General features: G+C 40.8%; 1 protein-coding gene across 20 annotated transcripts in view; it reads left to right on the forward strand.

Moving 5' to 3' along the window:
- The window catches only part of LOC119962070 (R3H domain-containing protein 1-like), a 189645-nt gene that overhangs the window by 8477 nt on the left and 163378 nt on the right, over nucleotides 1-17790 (forward strand). For 19 of the 20 annotated variants that reach the window (XR_005459795.1, XR_005459796.1, XR_005459797.1 and 16 more), the window contains exon 2: nucleotides 17279-17480. The gene's annotated coding sequence lies outside the window, so the exon portion shown is untranslated. Of the gene's footprint in view, nucleotides 1-14035; nucleotides 14134-17278; nucleotides 17481-17790 lie in introns of all 20 variants that reach the window. The other variant, XM_038789904.1, reaches the window with a different exon arrangement.

Consider the following 17790-nt stretch of genomic DNA (forward strand, 5'->3'; position numbering starts at 1 on the left):
GATTGATGCTTCCTATTCCTCTGTCGTAAGAGCAAGTAAAGGAATATTATTAGGGTTAGAGATTATTTCATTTTTAATGTAGGAAGGATGACTTTCCCAGGTAACACCCAAATAATTGATACAACCAGCTTTCAACTTCACAATCCAGGATATTGTCGGTTTCTATATCGTAACATTAAATGGCTTCCAAAATTAACCTGGTGTTTTCCAGATCATCACTGTATTTCCCACAGCAGTGTAAAAGTCAAAAAGAATAGAGAAAACAAAATTTTAGCTCCCTTTTCCTTCCTCCTATGTTAATAGATGAACAGCTTTCTTATGAAAAATACAATAGACCTTTTACATGGTTCCCTGCTCCTTAAATAAAATATGCATTTATAGGGCAGTGCTTTTTTTTCATATCTTCAGGGTAGAGCTTCATTTCCTCCCCTTTGTGCATTGTCTTGGGCAGTGTATAACTGAGGTTAACAAGGTAGTTTGCTACCAAATGTAGCTAGTCTATTCCATTTTAAATGCTGGGAAGCATGATGATTTCAGGTATAGTGGACATTTGTATTCTTAAGTCAGCTATCTGTGGACATGGATGAGACAGGCACATTTGTGGGATGAGACAGGAGTGTCACTCTTAGTTCTCATCTTACCTCAGTTAGTAGCACTCACCTCTTAGAAGGATTTTAATGTAAGCCCACTCTGGGGCTTGAGCACAAATTCAAGTCTGATTTTTTGGTATAACACTGAAAGAATTCTGCTTTGCTGGAAGTAACTTTCTTCCAGAGAGACCTATTTGTCCTGACTGATATAAAGATGCTGTAATTTTATTCGAAGAAGAGAAGGGAATTGTCCTGACCAGCATTCGCTACTTGACCAATACTAATAAAGAGTAATAGCCATCCACTCTATTTGCCATCTTTTAAATCTTGCCATGTTTATCCATATAACAACAGTACTTCATTTAAAAAAGATGTCAAGTACTAGGTGAGCTCAGATGAAATAAAGCACTATATAGGTGCAAATACTTCTCCATGATGCTGTTTGTTGACACAACATCATGTGATATTGCATTGTCTTTTCTCTTCGAGGTGGATATTTTCTTCGCTTTCACGTACAAAATGTTGGTTTTGAGAAATGGCGCACAATATTATTTAGGCACTCAGTATGAATATCAAACATTTTCAGGTGAGGTGTGACATAATGCTTGAGCTTAACCTCAACTCCATTTGCAAAAGAGCACATTATTCCACAGCAAATCCACCTTTCTGTCTTCTGTTATGAAAATTGCACTGTTAGCTTTTCCAACACTGATGCTGAGATGGTTGCAAAGATATGTGCATTTCCAGAGTGTGTGTACTTAATGAGTTGTTTATTATCTCCATATCTGAATTGCTGAATACTGTAAAACCGCATTTAGTTCAGAACACAAAAACAGGAGTAAATTGTATAGCGCCTTGAGCTTTTACTGCCATTCAGTAAGATTGCATCTGATTTCTGTCGTCATGCCAAATCCCTACTTTTTCCCCATAACCCTTTAATAGCAATCTCAAATTTTATATTTGCAATTGATCTACCATCAGTTTACTACAGTTGAAGTGAGTTCCAACCTTTTGTAGGTAGAAATGGTTCCTAATTTAATTCCTGAAATGTCTGACTGAATTTCTTTGTCGGTTTCTTGGTTTACTGCAATCAGCAGAAATTATTTTTCTGTATCTTCCCTATTTGTTCCTCTTAATTTTTGGAATTTTGCAATCATGTCACCCCTTAACTTTCTGAATTCCAGGCTGTACAATCCCAGTTTGTTTAATCTTTCTTTGTAATTTAATGTATGGATTTCAGGTAATGTTACCTTTCAGGACCAGTATAACCTTGCTAAGATGTGCTCTCAGATCTGCTCACCGTATTGCAGGTGTAGACGAACTGGGGCTTTGAGTAGCCTAAGCATGACTTTATCCCTTTTTGTAGCTCTTATCAGTTTTGTCACCTTTTGTTGACGTTTGAGTTATAATTGAAATATGGTTTTAAATAAGATTTATTTGTATTAGTGAATGTTAAGGACAAGATATTGCTTTTAAGTTTAATTTATATATTTCTTCATTTGTCAACGAAGGTGAAACCTGGGTTTAGTTTCTATTTGACTTATCTGGGATGGAACTAGCCAGTCTGGGGCCCAGCTTGTATACATGCATTTTAATGGGGTTTCATGACTCTTGAAATGAAGGGATGAGTTACCACGGGGTTAGTGTTTCAGGGAAATTAACAACAAGCACAAGGTAGGTAAATCTGTGCTGTTACCCAACAACAGGGATCAGAGTAAAGATCCACGCAGCAGGGAGAGACAAGAAAAGCAGTTTTAGTTGGTGTGGATATAACGGTCTGAGACTCCCCTAAGCTGAAAAAGATGCCAGACTGCTGAAGAAACAATTTTAAGGAACTTGTATGTATTGCTCCAAAGTTTAAAGTAAAAGTGAATTTGGAATGAGCCTTTTGGATCTCAAGGGAGATACCAATTTTGGAAGGGCTTTTGATGACTGTAAAGAAGTCTATTGGAAAATAAGCCGCTTTTCAACCAAATCAACTCTATCCTTGGTGCAGAAATAATGGCACCTCTTATTGAAGTGTTCGGTCTGTAAAGTACTGCTGAGATAAAAGGATTAGTATGAATTTGAATCATTTTTGTTGGTGTCTGTTGAAATATTTCCAACCTTTTGTCTGGTGTAATCTACTTAATATTTATTGAAGAATTCTGTGAACCTGTTCAAATACCTGGCACGTTCTTTTTCAAAAAAGATCTATCAAGCCAGGTTCCATGCCAGTGCAGCATGGTAGCATAGTGGTTAGCACAGTTGCTTCACAGCTCCAGGGTCCCAGGTTCGATTTCCGTCTGGATCACTGTCTGTGCGGAGTCCGCACATTCTCCCCGTGTCTGCGTGGGTTTCCTCTGGGTGCTCCGGTTTCCTCCCACAGTCCAAAGATGTGTGGGTTAAGTGGATTGGCCATGCTAAATTGCCCTTAGTGTCCAAAAAATGTTAAGTGGGGGTTACGGAGATGGGGTAGATACGTGGGCTTCAGTAGGGTGCTCTTTTTAAGGGCCGGTGCAGACCCGATGGGCCGAATGGCCTCCTTCTGCACGGTTGATTCTATGATTCTTTAATCTGACTTGTCCATTAATATCAGCTGGGACCGCAACAGTGTTTTTTTCATTTGACCAGGATCTATGCATTTTTCAATGTTTGTCTACTTTTTCTTATAGATTTATGTTGGCTCTTAGGAAGTAGAACTCTTACCTCTTTCGGGGGAGGGAGGGATAAGCTGCTTCCGTATCATATCAAATTCCTTTTGAACTTATCCCACTATACGTTTCATGTTTCCATCAGCAGACTTGCCCAGTTTACTGTGGATGGTCTGTGTCTCATATTAAAGTCAACTTTACCCAAATCTAGATTCTTAACCATGTCCAGGATAATTTTCTGCAACAATATGCCCTACACCCAACAAGGCCCCATGCTGTATTAGAATTAATAAGCTTGATTTATCTAAGAACGGGCAGAATATTTTTAACTGTGGCTGGGATTTATTGAGCATATTTACAGGATTCCGCTGTTAACTTAGACATTTATCAAACAAGAAACATTTAACTAGATTACACTAGACAGCAACAATGCTGGAAAGATTTTAACACAGACACGAAGAACAAATGATTCGAACTCAAATTATGTCAATTTGCACAAGGTTTAATTAAAATCCTGGAGGTCCTGTTCTTTAATTTAGCTCCTTGTTCCTGGTTCTCTCCAAACTTAACATCTTGCCTACTCTTTGCTTTTGGTCTTAACATACATCACAACAACTGGATCTCTCTCCAATATCCTTTCAAGCTACTTCAAGATATCCTTCACCTTTGCACAAGCAAGGAACATACTCATGGGGGAATACTCAATACTGCTCACAAGGAAGGCTGTCTCACCCCGTACTTATTTATTCCCCTACAGCTACCCCTTCTCTTCCACTCCCCTTAGGACATGTTCCTGCCATGGTCCACATTCTGGCTGTCTTTCTCACCTTCCTTATCCAAACAAGTAGTAAGTATGTTTTACCAGTTGCTTGAATAAAATCAGTTCCTGAGGATCCTTGTTTTCCATCTCACCTGGTTCAGTACTAACCCTCTTCTGAACCTGCACTTCTCTCTGTGTGGTGACTGAAGTCTGGAGAAAACTGTCCAGATACTGCTCCCTTGCCACAACTCTTTGGTTCTGAGCCGGAGTGATCGGGAATGGAGACATCTACTGCAAATATGTCATGGACTTGGGATAGTCTCACTGTCCACAAGTACTGGCATATTGCAGTCCAGACACACAATCTCCCCTCCCATGCCTTAGCCCATATTTATGTCTGCATTTAGTTTGTAGGTTTGTATTTTATTGAGCACTAATTTTCAGTAAGCTTTAAAAAACGTAATAACATTTTTCAATACTTACTGTTTCAAGCTTACATGAACCACTGCAATTATTGGAGGCAAAACAAGCAAGTTTGCTCATCCGCACTGATTTCGCACACTCACCAAATTGCCAGCTTTGCATTTGACCGTTGACCACTCTGTGCATCAGAATTACTGTCTACTTTTGAACACTTCTTTTGGTTTGCATCCAAGTTACTACAGCTGAGGCAGCTTCCTAACAGTAATTAGCACCTCCTCCGTCATATGCCTACAGCTGATTGACAGTTAACTGCGACTAGACAGTTTCTATTAAGTACTGACTTGCTCGCTGTTTCTTTTACAGTTTGTAAAGTTTCAAATTCAGTTCAAAAAGTTCAAGTAAATCTCACTTGCACACTGCTCACGTTAGAAACACGCTTGCATCGAATTTCCTACTTTTGCACTGTTCCAGAACCACTCTGCAGCATTAGCTGCTGCGAATTACAACTGGATGTTCAGGCTGCCAAATCTACAATTCTGATCAGTCCTCAATTCACCTGCAGCATTGTTCTCATTACAAGTCTCTGGTGAACCAATAACGTCCATCCGTATTTGATCAGTTATAAATTGGGGCAATAGTGTTCTGGTCAAGTTTGTGAATTAGATTTTTAAAAAACACATTAGTCATGACTTGAATTTGGTTCTGGTTTATTTTGGTAATGCCTATTTATTTTGGTAATGCCTATTTATTTTTGAGTTGCACGCTTCCAAAATTTCCATGAGCTTCCTTCTGGCTTGATTGTCACTCTCCTGAGGCACACCTGTTAGACAGCTGGTTTGTATTACAGAACAAGGCCAGCAGCATTCAATTCCCGTAGCAGCTTACCTGAACAGGTGCCGGAATGTGGCGACTTGGGGCTTTTAATAGTAACTTCATGAAATGAAAATGAAAATCGCTTATTGTCACGAGTAGACTTCAAAGAAGTTACTGTGAAAAGCCCCTAGTCGCCACATTCCGGCTCCTGTTCGGGGAGGCTGTTACGGGAATCGAGCCGTGCAGCTGGCCTGCTTGTTCTGCTTTCAAAGCCAGCGATTTAGCCCAGTGTGCTAAACAGCCCCTCATACTTGTGACAATGAAAGATTATTAACTTTTGGATGCTAATGTACTGAGGTAAATTGATCAACTTCGAAGAATGCTGTTAATTTCATGAATTCTAACTGCATATTTTTACTTTTGACAATCAGCATTTATTACCCATATCCCACGTTTCCTGAGAGAAGGTGAGCATTCCTCTTGATCCATTGCAATCCATGTATTCCCACAGGGCTGTAATCATAGAATTCACAGTGCAGAAGGAGGCTATTTGGCCCGTTGAGTCTGCACCGGACTTTGGAAAGAGCACCCTACTTAGGCCCATGCCTCCACCCTATCCCAGTAACCCTAACTGACCTTTTGGACACTGGGGAGCAATTGTGCATGGCCAATCCACCTAACCTGCACGTCTTTGGACTGTGGGAGGAAACCAGAGCAGCGGAGGAAACACGCAGACACTGGGAGAACGTGCAAACTCCAAACAGACAGGCACCCGAGGCCGAAATTGAACCCGGGACCCTGGAGCTGTGAGGGATCTAACCACTCTGCCACCGTGCCGCCCTAGAGAGTTTCAAGATTCTGACCCAGCAACGATCATGAAACGGTGATTGTGTGTTTACATTGGGATGGTGTGTAATTTTGGAAGGAACCATGAGGTGATGGTATTTCCATGAACTTTCTGGTTGGTAGAGGCCATGGATTTCAGAGATGCTGTTGAAGAAGCCGTGGTAATTGATGCAGTAGTGCTGCCTAAAGGTAATGCACATTGTACCCCATTGTAATATTTTATGTGGTGGATGGGCTGCTGATCAAATGAACTACTGTGCCCTGGGATGCTGTCAAAGTTCAAGAGTTTTGTTAAAGTTGCACCCATCAGGCTAAGTGGAGAGTATTCTGTCATGCCACTGACTTGTGGTGGTGGAGTGGTTTTGGGGATTAAGGCAGCCAACCAACCACCTGACGCAGAATACTCTTTTCTCTGACAATATTTATGTAGCTGACCAAGTAGGAAGCAATTCCACATTCTAGCCACTCTGGGAAAAGAAGTTTCTCCTGAATTCCAGTTTGGATTTTTTTTGTGTGTCTATTTTGTAATTTCCTCTAGTTTTGAAGTCCGCCACTAATGGAAACATTTTGTTTATGCCTATGCTATCCAAGTCTTAACATTTTAAAACTCTTAGGCCATCTTTGTTTGCGAGACAAAAAGCTCCAACTTGTCCATTCTTTTCTGATAGTCCTTGTAGATCACTTTGTAAATAATCTTTGCACCTTCTCCAGTACAGGTTCTTCTGTATTCTGTTTGTAATCTGGAAACAACAATTGTCAGTATGGGCCAAGTTTCTCTAAATGTTTAGCATGGCGTCTCAGCTTTTCAATTCTATTCCTTGTAATATGTGCTCTATTACCTTGTTTTCAGTTTTATGGCATTGTTAGCCTACATTAGTACTGTTGATGATTTGTGAATCTCTAATACCTGGATCCCCTTGCTCCTCGATCCCATTGAGACTCTCATTTCCCAAAGAGTATGTGGCCATCTGATGCCTCCTACCCTACATGTACCACCTCACACTTGTCCCTATTGAAATTCATTAGTCATTTACTCACTGGGGAGGCAGTGGCATCGTGGTATTATCACTGGACTAGTAAACCAGAGCTCTGGGAACCCAGGTTCAAATCCGCCACTACAGATGGTGACATTTGAATTCAATAAAAATCTGGAATTAAAGTTTGAACGAAGACCATGAAACAATTGTCAATTATTGTAAAAATCCATTTGGTTCACTGGTATCCTTTTAGGGAAGGAAATCTGTTGTCATTACCTGGTTTGGGCTCCAGACCCATAGCAATGTGGCTGACTCTTAACTGCCACGGGCAATTAGGGATGGGCAATAAATGCTGGCACAGCCTGTGATGCTCTCGTCCCAATGAAAAAAAAACTTCTCAACTTGCTCAATGATTTTTGATGGTCATTACTTATTAGCCCAATACTGGATGTTATCCAAGTTTGCTGCATGCAGATTGGGGACTGCTTCATTATCTGAGGAATTGTGATTGGAGCTGGCCACTGTTCAGTCATCAGCGAACAGCCCATTTCTGATCTGATGGAGATTAAGAAACAGCTGAAGATATTTGCATCCAGCTAGCTGCCCTGAAGAAGTCTTACAATAATGTCTTGGGGATGAACTGATTGGCTATCTATCTTCCTTTCTGCCAGGTTACCATTGAGGGTTACCATTGATCAGAAACTGAACTAGACTGTCCATATCAATACTGTGGTGACCAGAGCAGGTCAAAGGCCAGGAAGCCGATGATCATCTCTGACCCTTCCAAAGCCTGTCCACCATCTTCAAGGCACAAGTCAGGAGTGTAATGGAATGCTCTCCACTTGTCTGGATGAATGCAGCTCCAACAACACTCAAGAAGTTCAACATCATCCAGGACAAAGCAGCCCGCTTAATTGCTCCTCCTTCCACAAACATTCAATCCCTCCACCACCGCTGAACAGTGGCAGCCATGTGTACCTATAAGATGCACTGCAGTAACTCACCAAGGTTCCTTATGCAGCACCGTACAAACTCACAATCACTACCATTTAGAAGGACAAGAGCAGCAGATGCCTGGGAAACCCACCACCTGGAGTTTCCCCTCCAAGTCATTCACCGCCCTGACTTGGAAATATCTTGCCTTCCTTCGCTGTCACTGGAGCAAAATCTTACAACTCCCTCCCTGCCACCGCTGTGGGTGTACCTACACTTCAAAGACGGCAGCGGTTCAGGACGGCAACTCACCACCACTTTCTGAAGGGTAACTAGGATAGGCAATAAATGCTGGCCTAATCAGCGACTCCCACATCCCGTAAATTAATTTTTTAACAAGTTACAAAGCCAACTATTGGTGAGTTTGACCTACACCCTACATTTGACCAGATAAAGGTCATAATTTTTGGCAGTAAAATATTGACTCCTTCGACATGTCGATGCAGGCACTTCACATGAGCTGTGCAGTTATCTATCAAACTAACTGTTATAACCTGCAATGTCATACTTTGAGAACTGGCTGCAGAGCGCTAGGGGGAGTGGAGGAGTATTGTAGTATACCAATTTTTTTGTCTTGTTAAAATTACCTGGTAGTCCAGTGACTCTGTTCCTCCATATTTAATTTTTAAGAAGTAACGGTTAAGGGCCGGGATTCTCCCCTACCCGGCGGGGCGGGGGATCCCGGCGTGTCGGACTGGCATGAACCATTCCGGCATCGGACTGCCCCAAAGATGTGGAATTCTCCACACCTTTAGGGGCCAAGCCCTCACATTGAGGGGCTTGGCCTGCGCCGGAGTGGTTCCCACTCCGCCGGCTGGCATGAACGGCCTTTGGCGCCAGGCCAGCCGGGGCCGAAAGGACTTCGCCGACTGGCGTAAGTCCGCGTATGCGCCGGTGTGTCATCGGCTGCTGACGTCATACCGGTGCATTTGTAGGGGAGGGGGTCTCTTCAGCCTCTGCCATGGTGGGGGCGGAAGAAAAAGAGTGCCACCACGGCACAGGCCGTGGGCCCCAATCGCGGGCCAGGCCACCGTGGGGGCACCTCCCCGGGGTCAGATCGCCCCATGCGCCCCCAGGACCCCGGAGCCTGCCCCGCCGCCAGTCAGGTCGCATGCCGGAGAATCGCCACGGGGGGGCTGCCGTCCGGCGTGGCGCGATTCCCGCCCACTGCCGAATCTCGGGGGTGGAGAATTCAGGACAGAGGGGGCGGGATTGGCACCGGCCCCGGGGGTCGGAGAATTCCGCCCCAGGTCTTTGAGCCAGGGTTCCATTCTGGGATCTTCCTGTCCAGTTAGAACATGGACTGGGATCGTAACAAAAAGTGGGGCTCTTGCTGGATTTCAAAACGTGGAGAAAGGTTTAGTCGTAATTTGGGAGGATATTTTGAAATATTGAAAGCGGGTTACTGGATGCTGAATAGTAAAACGTGCTTTGGGATTTATTGTTAAATGGTGGAATCTGTGAATCCTTAGAGTAAGTGGGGTACTGAAGTACTGGACCAATAATTGGAGTTACTGTGGGGTATATTGTACAGGTTAGAATCCAAATTTACATTGCTCAGACTTTCCTAAAGGGGAAAGGAGGTTTACAGAGAGTAACCAAGAGTCAGTTAACTGAATTGGCAGTTAAATTGGAATTGGGATTCCCTGCAGAGGTAAGGAAAACTGAGATAATTGAAAACATAGTGAAACATTTAAAATTGTAGGAGTTATCAGATAGGCCAAATTCTCTGAAATATGAGGACATTGAATCTGCTAAAATTCAATTACAAATGAAGAAATTATAAATACAGGGGGGTAAAAGTGAGCTTTTCAAAAGGAAATGAAATGAGGAAACTTGACATGGAAATGGCAAGATTAGCAAAAGGGAACAAGGAAAAGGAGAGAGAGAGAATTTGAACTTCAAATGCAGGAGTTTAAAACAGAGACTGGAGCAGGCACAAGAACTTGGTGGAAAAATGTTTAAATTCATGCAAGCTTTCAAAATTTGAGGAAATGCATGCGGAAGCATTCTTTATTTATTTTGAAATGACAGCCAAACAGGTGAAATGCCCATGAGAAATTTGGACATTACCTTTACAAAGTAGACTATTAGGTAGACCTATTAAGATGTATGCTTCATTGTCAGAAGAAGTATGTAGATTATGTATAAAGAAAGCTATCCTTGGTGCATATAAGTTGATTCCAGAGGGATACAGGCAGAAATTTCAAAGTAAGAAAACAACCCGTACAAACGTATATTGAATTTGAGAGGGTAAAGCAAAACAATTTTGCTGTTGGATACTGAGATTGAAGGTAACATACAAAGCCCTTGGAGAGATTCTTTTGGAAGAATTTAAAGATTTACTGCCTTTGGTTGTTAGGATGCATGTTGAGGAACAAAACGTTAAAACGACTAGACAGACAGCAGAATTAGCTGATGATTACGAACTGGTTCATAGAACCAAAGATTTTTTTTCCAACATCATTTTAAATATAAGAAGGATAAAAAGTGGGAAGGAAAAAAGAAAACTAAGAGTGAAGGAAGAGATGGAACAGTTGGGAATGTCAGGAAATGTCACCTCTGATCAAAAAGGAACGTGCTGAGGGTGGAAGTGACATTTTGAAGCCCAAGTCTTTCTATTGTAACAAAGTGGGACGCATTCGGGCAGATTGTTGGAATCAAAATGAGAGACCCAGTTGCAGTGGTAGGAAATGAAACAGTTGAAAAGGAAATGGCTTTAAAACTGTAGCAGTGGTAAAACTGTAGCGGTGGTAAAACTGTAGCAGTGGTGCTTCTTCAGAATCAATGAGAAAGGGGTGTAAGTCTGAACATGGTTCAGAGAATTAGCTGAGTACTGGTTTAAGAAATCAGGCTATTGAAGGTTCTGAATGTTTTGTTTCAAAGGGAAACTTTTTCTAGTTGCCTGACAAAATAAGCAAACATATTAAAATTGTGAGATACAAGAGCAGATGAATCTTTGATGCTGGCTGATGATACAATTTGTATTCCAGGAAGTTTTATGGCGACACGGTAGCACAGTGGTTAGCACTGTTGCTTCACAGCGCCAGGGACCTGGCCTGTGTCATTGTGTGGAGTCTGCACATTCTCCCCGTGTGTGTGGGTTTCCTCCGGGTGCTCCGGTTTCCTCCCATAGTCCAAAGATGTGCAGGTTAGGTGGATTGGTCACGCTAAAATTGCCCTGTATTGTCCACGTATTAGGTGGAGTTGCTGGGTTACGGGGATAGGGTGGAGTTGTGGGCTTGGTTTGGGGGGGGGGGGGGGTGCTCTTTCAGGTGCCGGTGTAGACTCGATGGGCCGAATGGCCTCCTTCTGCACTGTAAATTCTATGATTCTAAAAATGCTTGTGAAGGGTATTTAATGGAAGGGTTGAACCAGTTTCTTTGTGTAAAGTTAATTTCATAAGTAGTTCTGGAAATTGAATTGTAACATTGCAAATTATTCCTAAATCACCCATTGGAGGATTAGCTTTCATTGTAGGTAATGATTTGGCTTGTGGAGACAGTAACGTGATGGATGACAACAATATTGCAACTGGCAATTGATCATGGTGATCGTAAACTTTAGAAAACTATTGTGGAGCAAAATTAGGCACTTCTTGCAGATTACAAGCAGTTGATGGAAAACCTGGTGAACAGAAACACAAATTTCATGTATGAAAGAGGAGTATGGTTAAACTTGAAAAATCAAACTTAGCAAAGGGTGATCTTCAGTTAAAACTTGGTGAAGTTATAACTTAGTGAAGTTCCAAGTATCAAAAGTATTTATTAAGTATTGTGGAAAATGCCTTGAACAAGAAAAGGAAGATCTGGTAAATCCAATTAATTAGTTGAATGCAGAATTTAAAAGCAAAACTAATGAATCATTCAAACTTGGACTTTAAAAAAAAAGATTTTTGAATTTCAAAGTGAAGTGGAGGAAATGAAGAAAATAGATGGTATGGAGTGACACAATTCAAAGTTGTTCCTGTGAATAAAAATTCATTGTTGAACACTGATCGAGTTGTGCAAAGAACTGATTCAACTAATATGACTGATGTTTCAAAGTCAGTGATGGACATGAAGAAAACAACTGAACTACTTGCAAAATTGGAAATTACAAAATGCTAACCACAAGTGCTCAAATTGCAATGTGATCTTTTTGAATCAATGACCAGAGGCACTGATTAATGATGCTTGTGGGTGATGCTACACAAGATGCTGTAGTCAGAAGAAAGGCAAGTGAACTGTTTGCCAAAGACCATTCAAACTCAAGTCAGAACTGGACTGAGATAGTTCAGAACTTATGCAAAAAGTATCAAAATCAGGTAGAGTTTTAAGTGGTTTTAATTTAATGTTTCTATACCTGGAAGGGACCTATAGCGAGGTTCATGCTCGTGTGGGGGTTGGTTTCAATTCCAACCGAGATTCTACTGTGCTTAGAGAGCGCAACGGTGTGATAAATAAAAACCAAGACAAGGATAAGTGATTGCTTCGCAACTCGGGCCTTGTAAGGTGAAAAACACGTTCCTTTGTTCTTAGTTTACCACAGCAGTTGGAGCCAGCTCACTGAGGTGTGAACAACTCTTAACTCTGCTAGGAGAAGCTGGACAGGTCAAAGGAATTGAAATGATTTACAGTCCAAGTAACCAGGGAATTGGAACATAGAGTTAAGTTTAAAAAGAACAGATAAAACTGGGAACAAGAACAGATCACTGTTCATTAATGGCACGCAGTTGAAAAGACATTGGATTGTGAGATGCCAGAAAGATATCTACAGTGGTGCTGAGGGTTGTGAGACATTGTATGAAATAATTGAGTAAATCAGTTAATGGATCTCAGTTTGTGTAGAAGCTGTTAAGACTAAGAAATCCTGCAAGGGGCTTGTAAAATCCTGCACTGGATTCGTTGGTAAAAGTGGAGTGGAAGCTCTGTTTACAAGTCTTTGGAAAACGTGGATTGGATTTCGGAATGCAAACTGCTCATGGAAAGTATTATAGTGAAAGAAGATTTTAAAGCATGTTTTGGGGGTTAGAGTTTGGAAACTCTTACGTGGCAATCATCTGGGGGGGTTCTGAGGAGACATCCACAGACTAGCACTTGGAATTTCAGAATGGTGTTTCTGTTTGGCCACAGTCATCTTGCATGCATCACTTTTAATGAGACCATTGTACCTTCAAATGCACTTTGTCTTCTGTGTTAATCTTAAATCCTGTGTGTATTTCTTAAGCTAATGGGGGAGTAAAGGCGTATTGTGGTATTATCCAATTTTTCCCATGTTTAATAAATTATTTTTCCCCTGGTTAAAACAAATGAGTGGTCCTCTGACTCTATCCCTTCATGTTTTATGAAGAAAAAGTACAAGTTACAGTCTTTCGAGTCAGGTTTCCATTCTGGGATCTTTCCTTCCAGCTATAACATCAACTGTAATCGTAACATCACCCTAAAATAGCGAAGGGCTGCAACTGCTAGGCTGATTATAAATTTGATTTTTATATTCTATTTTTATATATATTTGCGCTTCTCTGACAATGCTTTTAAATTTTAAATCTGAATTAATTCAAATTCAGCAATACATTTTCAATTGGGGCATGGCTTTTGCACAATTGAAATTTTAGATTAATCGATAATTCAAATAAGCCATTTGAAGTCTGGTATAATGCAGACTATATTACTGTAGCAGGCCACATATGAAAGAAGTCTTGTGCAACAGTGTTCTATGAACATATCACTGGAATCCATGCAATCAATATAAATGTTGGGGCTTCAAGAGCAGTACTCAATCTAATTTGGTCTTCATACCTCACTGCAGTTGTTATCTCTAACTTGGTATACTGTTTATGTAGCTTGTCATGAACTGCCATCAACTAGCATTTATTCTAAATAGGTTTTTAACTCAGTATTGTATTCTGTATATGTATCATAAATAATAAGTACCAACGGGTAATTTGCAACTCCCAATTACAAGAAGAAAACTAAAGCCAGTCTTAAAATTCCACAATAACTATGATTTCTACTCCAGATGTAATACTGTTTTTGCTCATGGACCCTTGTCAAGTATGGAAAGGTGATGGGAACAAAGATCTCAATCGCATGTTGCAGAAAACAGTGGTTTGCTGGGTAATTTACTATTTTTGAGCATTATAGTCGATAATACCATTGTCTTTATTAGAAACAGTGATCAAACTGATTTATCTTTCTCCCAGACCAATCAAATATGTTCTCCCAGTCCAATCTGAAATGTATTGATTGGTTTAAGTAATCAAATTGTTGTTTTTGTGTCTCTATCATTAGAATACTTCTTATTGATGTGCTAAAATTAGCAGGTGGGCAGTGTTTGATGCACTATTATGAAATTAATACGTATCCTTTTTTTTCTTAGTTCCTCATTCTTGATGATATTTCCCCTGAATCCAATATTTGCATTACTTTTAACAATTTCAGATGACATTCATTGCTGCATTTGCAATTTGGTGGTTTCATTTGGACATGTCTGGAACCTTTCAAAACTGCCAGGGCAAGAATGTTCCTTTCTTTGACTTTTTAATGGTCCTTTTCAGTTTTATCCAAATTATCTTTTTTTCTGAACAATTCTTGATTTTTGTCACCTTTATTAGACTCCTTCCTCTTGCACTCCTGACCGAGTACATCAATGCTCTCCAGGTTTTGTAATATCAATGGCATGGGGAGAAATATTGCCTGGAGGGAGAAAAATTACAACAGCAATGCAGTTAAAATATAAATTAAAAAGTGGAGGTAACAAAACTAAGGATGTCACCTGTTTTATCATCTCCCACAATAGAATTTAAATGTTCATCAGGAAAAAAAAATGAAGTGCTCTACAGCATCACCATGTGATCAGAGCCTTGAACTGCATGCAGCTCCAAAGCAGATCTTTAGCTGCTTTGTACTCGCACGTTGGCAGGTTAATAGGTACATCCTATTTGCTCTGTTTGCTGGATGGATCGTTGATGATACGGAGCAATGCCAATAGTTCAGTCCCACTGAGGGTATTCATGAAGGCTCCGCCTTCAACCTTGCCCCTTGCTTGAGGTACGCTGGCCCTCAGGTTAAATCACCGCTGTCGCTTCTCAAAAGGAGAGAGCAGCCGATGGTCCTCGAGGAGTGCGCCGACATTTACATTTTATTTGCCTATCAAGGCATGAGAATGAGCTGCGTCAGATAAAACATGGGGTAGACACAATTTTTTTTTGGCAGAAGGACTTGTAAGGGCTTTGATTTGAAAGATGGCAGAACAAACAATTTTAATAATTGAAATACTCAAGTGTGACAAGTTCCTGGAAGGCATCCCAAGCTAGAATGGTGCTACTACTTATATTTGGATACATAGGTTTTAATCATCAAATTTTCCCATTCCGTGAGTGCATTGCCTGAAGGCAGCTCTTTGGCTCATTGTCTGCTGATGCTGTATCTAAAACCATTTTCCGTGGCAGTTTTTGTAAGTGATCATTTGCCATCATCTCCCACTCTGTCAGGACAAGGAGGCAGGTCCCAAATCTACCTCAGCAGGAACAGGCATCAAACACCTGCTGTTGGCATTATTAAAACCATACACTAGCCAACTGCGCTCACCTATTCCTTTTCTTATATTTATATAATGACCTGGTGAACAATGGGCCCCTAAATTTGTGCTTCGGCAGACAGATTTCTTTAGCTTTTAAATAATACTGACAGAGCCATCGAACAAATTAGCTGATCGGTTAATGATTGGTTTGTTAGTGCAAGATTTTCACAGTTGATTGTAACTTTGTGAAGGCTGTTATGTGTAAATTTGGAGGTAACCTCTGAGATTAATTGTTTGCACGTTTGCCTAATATTGGATTATTATTATCCTGAACTTATTCAAAAGTGCTGGGATAGGCTTGATGGGCTGAATAGTCTTTTTGTGACTATTTCTATTTGACAGATAGAAAATGACCACTTTTCTATTGGAGAGAAAACCATTTTAAATTGTTGGATGTCGAGATTCACATGACTATTGAATACCATTGTTCCTGTTATGAAAAATCCAAGATGAACAATAGTAAAAGGAACCAGATCATGTATATAAATGATATCCAAAAGGAAAGTATGGAAGATAATGTGCAATTCCAGTAGAAGTGTCGATTTGAACAACAGTATATAATAGTTAAACTGCTTGTCTGATTTGATTAGGAGTGGCACGGTAGCACAGTGGTTAGCAATCTTGCTTCACAGCACCAGGGACCTGGGTTCAATCCCTGGCTTGGGTCGCTGTCTGTGCAGAGTCTGCATGTTTTCCCCGTGTCTGCATGGGTTTCCTCCAGGTACTCCGGTTTCCTTCCACAAGTCCCAAAATATCTGCTTGTTGGGTGAATTGGACATTCTGAATTCTCCCTCCGTGTACCTGAACAGGCGTCGTCATGTGGCAATTAGGGGATTTTCACAGTAACTTCATTGCAGTGTTAATGTAACAGTGTACTCTGTCTTGGCGTGCATTTAGCTCTTCTCTTTTTGGGACACCATTTATCATTATATTTAAGTTGAGCCCAATAGGGCAGTGCAGTGGTTGGCCTTGTTAGAAATGTCCCTCAGTGTCATGGGGTTAGGGAGGGAGGGCAGATGGGGTGCTCCTTCGGAGGGTCGGTGCACACTGGATGAGCCGAATGACCTCCTGTACTGTAGAGATGCTATGAAAACTGTTTACAAGTATTTACATTGTATCACATGAGAAATTTTGCCTTGTTGAAGATTGAAATCATGTTTGCAAGAAATCATAGATTAAGGTGGAAATATGATTTTAGTTTGGAGAGGTGGCTAATTCATGTTCCAGACCACCATGTATTTAATCTACATAATGTGATATATTGTTTTGAGGATCCATACGTATTTTGTCCTGTGTTCTAAAAAAGGTTAAACATATCAGCTGTTCCCAGATGCAAAATCTTTTGAGGTTAAAAATTTGTTTGACTATGAGCAGACTCCATTCTCCATTATAGACCTGCTTATTGTCTTGTTCAGGGGTTTGTTATTTAAGTTTAATAATTTTAATCTCAGTGAGCAAATGCTGTGGTACGTCAGAGTGTGTAGGCTTCACTTAACTGCATGTGTGGGCATAGAAAGAAAGGTCGATTCTGGAGGAAACATGTGGGTGGCTTTGACTTTGATTGCTTTGGAAAATCTGAAGGATCCAGATTTCATGTTTTCTATTGAACGTTAACATTTTGAGTTGCTAAGTTTTTTGGGGGGGATTGTTGCCTTTGGGTTAATATTTTTCTTTCCTCAGGTGTTTGGGAATGATTTGCCTCGTCAGTGGAAGGAGTATTCAGACAAGGACTCCTCCGCACTGGTGATAAGGACATGGGACTCCTCTTGCCAGCTTGCAGCAGGTTCAGTACAATTGACATCCTAAACAGCAGCACTAAGGGGGAACCTTGGTTTGGCTTATTGCCTCATTGCCACAGAAACATCACTGTCAAAAGCTGAAGGTAAATCCAGAGCCTCAATTGTGATTCAAAATTGAAATTATTGTATTAATGCAGAATAGCAAAAATCTTACTTGACAGAGGTATTTTTTTAAATATTAGAAGATAAATCAAAAGATAAGTTAATTACAAAAATAATAATGAAATAACACCTGAAATGGATTATAATGTTCACTATATTGTCTGTTTTATACATTGGGAATCACATGCTCAGTTTTGCCCTTGGCCAGTTTTGCCTTCAAGAACTGACACCTCTGACCACACCTGGGAAATCAAAAAAGCAGGCCCTTCCCTCTTCCAAGAGCCCTCTGTC

This window comes from Scyliorhinus canicula, chromosome 2 (assembly GCF_902713615.1).
Source record: "Scyliorhinus canicula chromosome 2, sScyCan1.1, whole genome shotgun sequence".
NCBI lineage: Eukaryota > Metazoa > Chordata > Chondrichthyes > Carcharhiniformes > Scyliorhinidae > Scyliorhinus > Scyliorhinus canicula.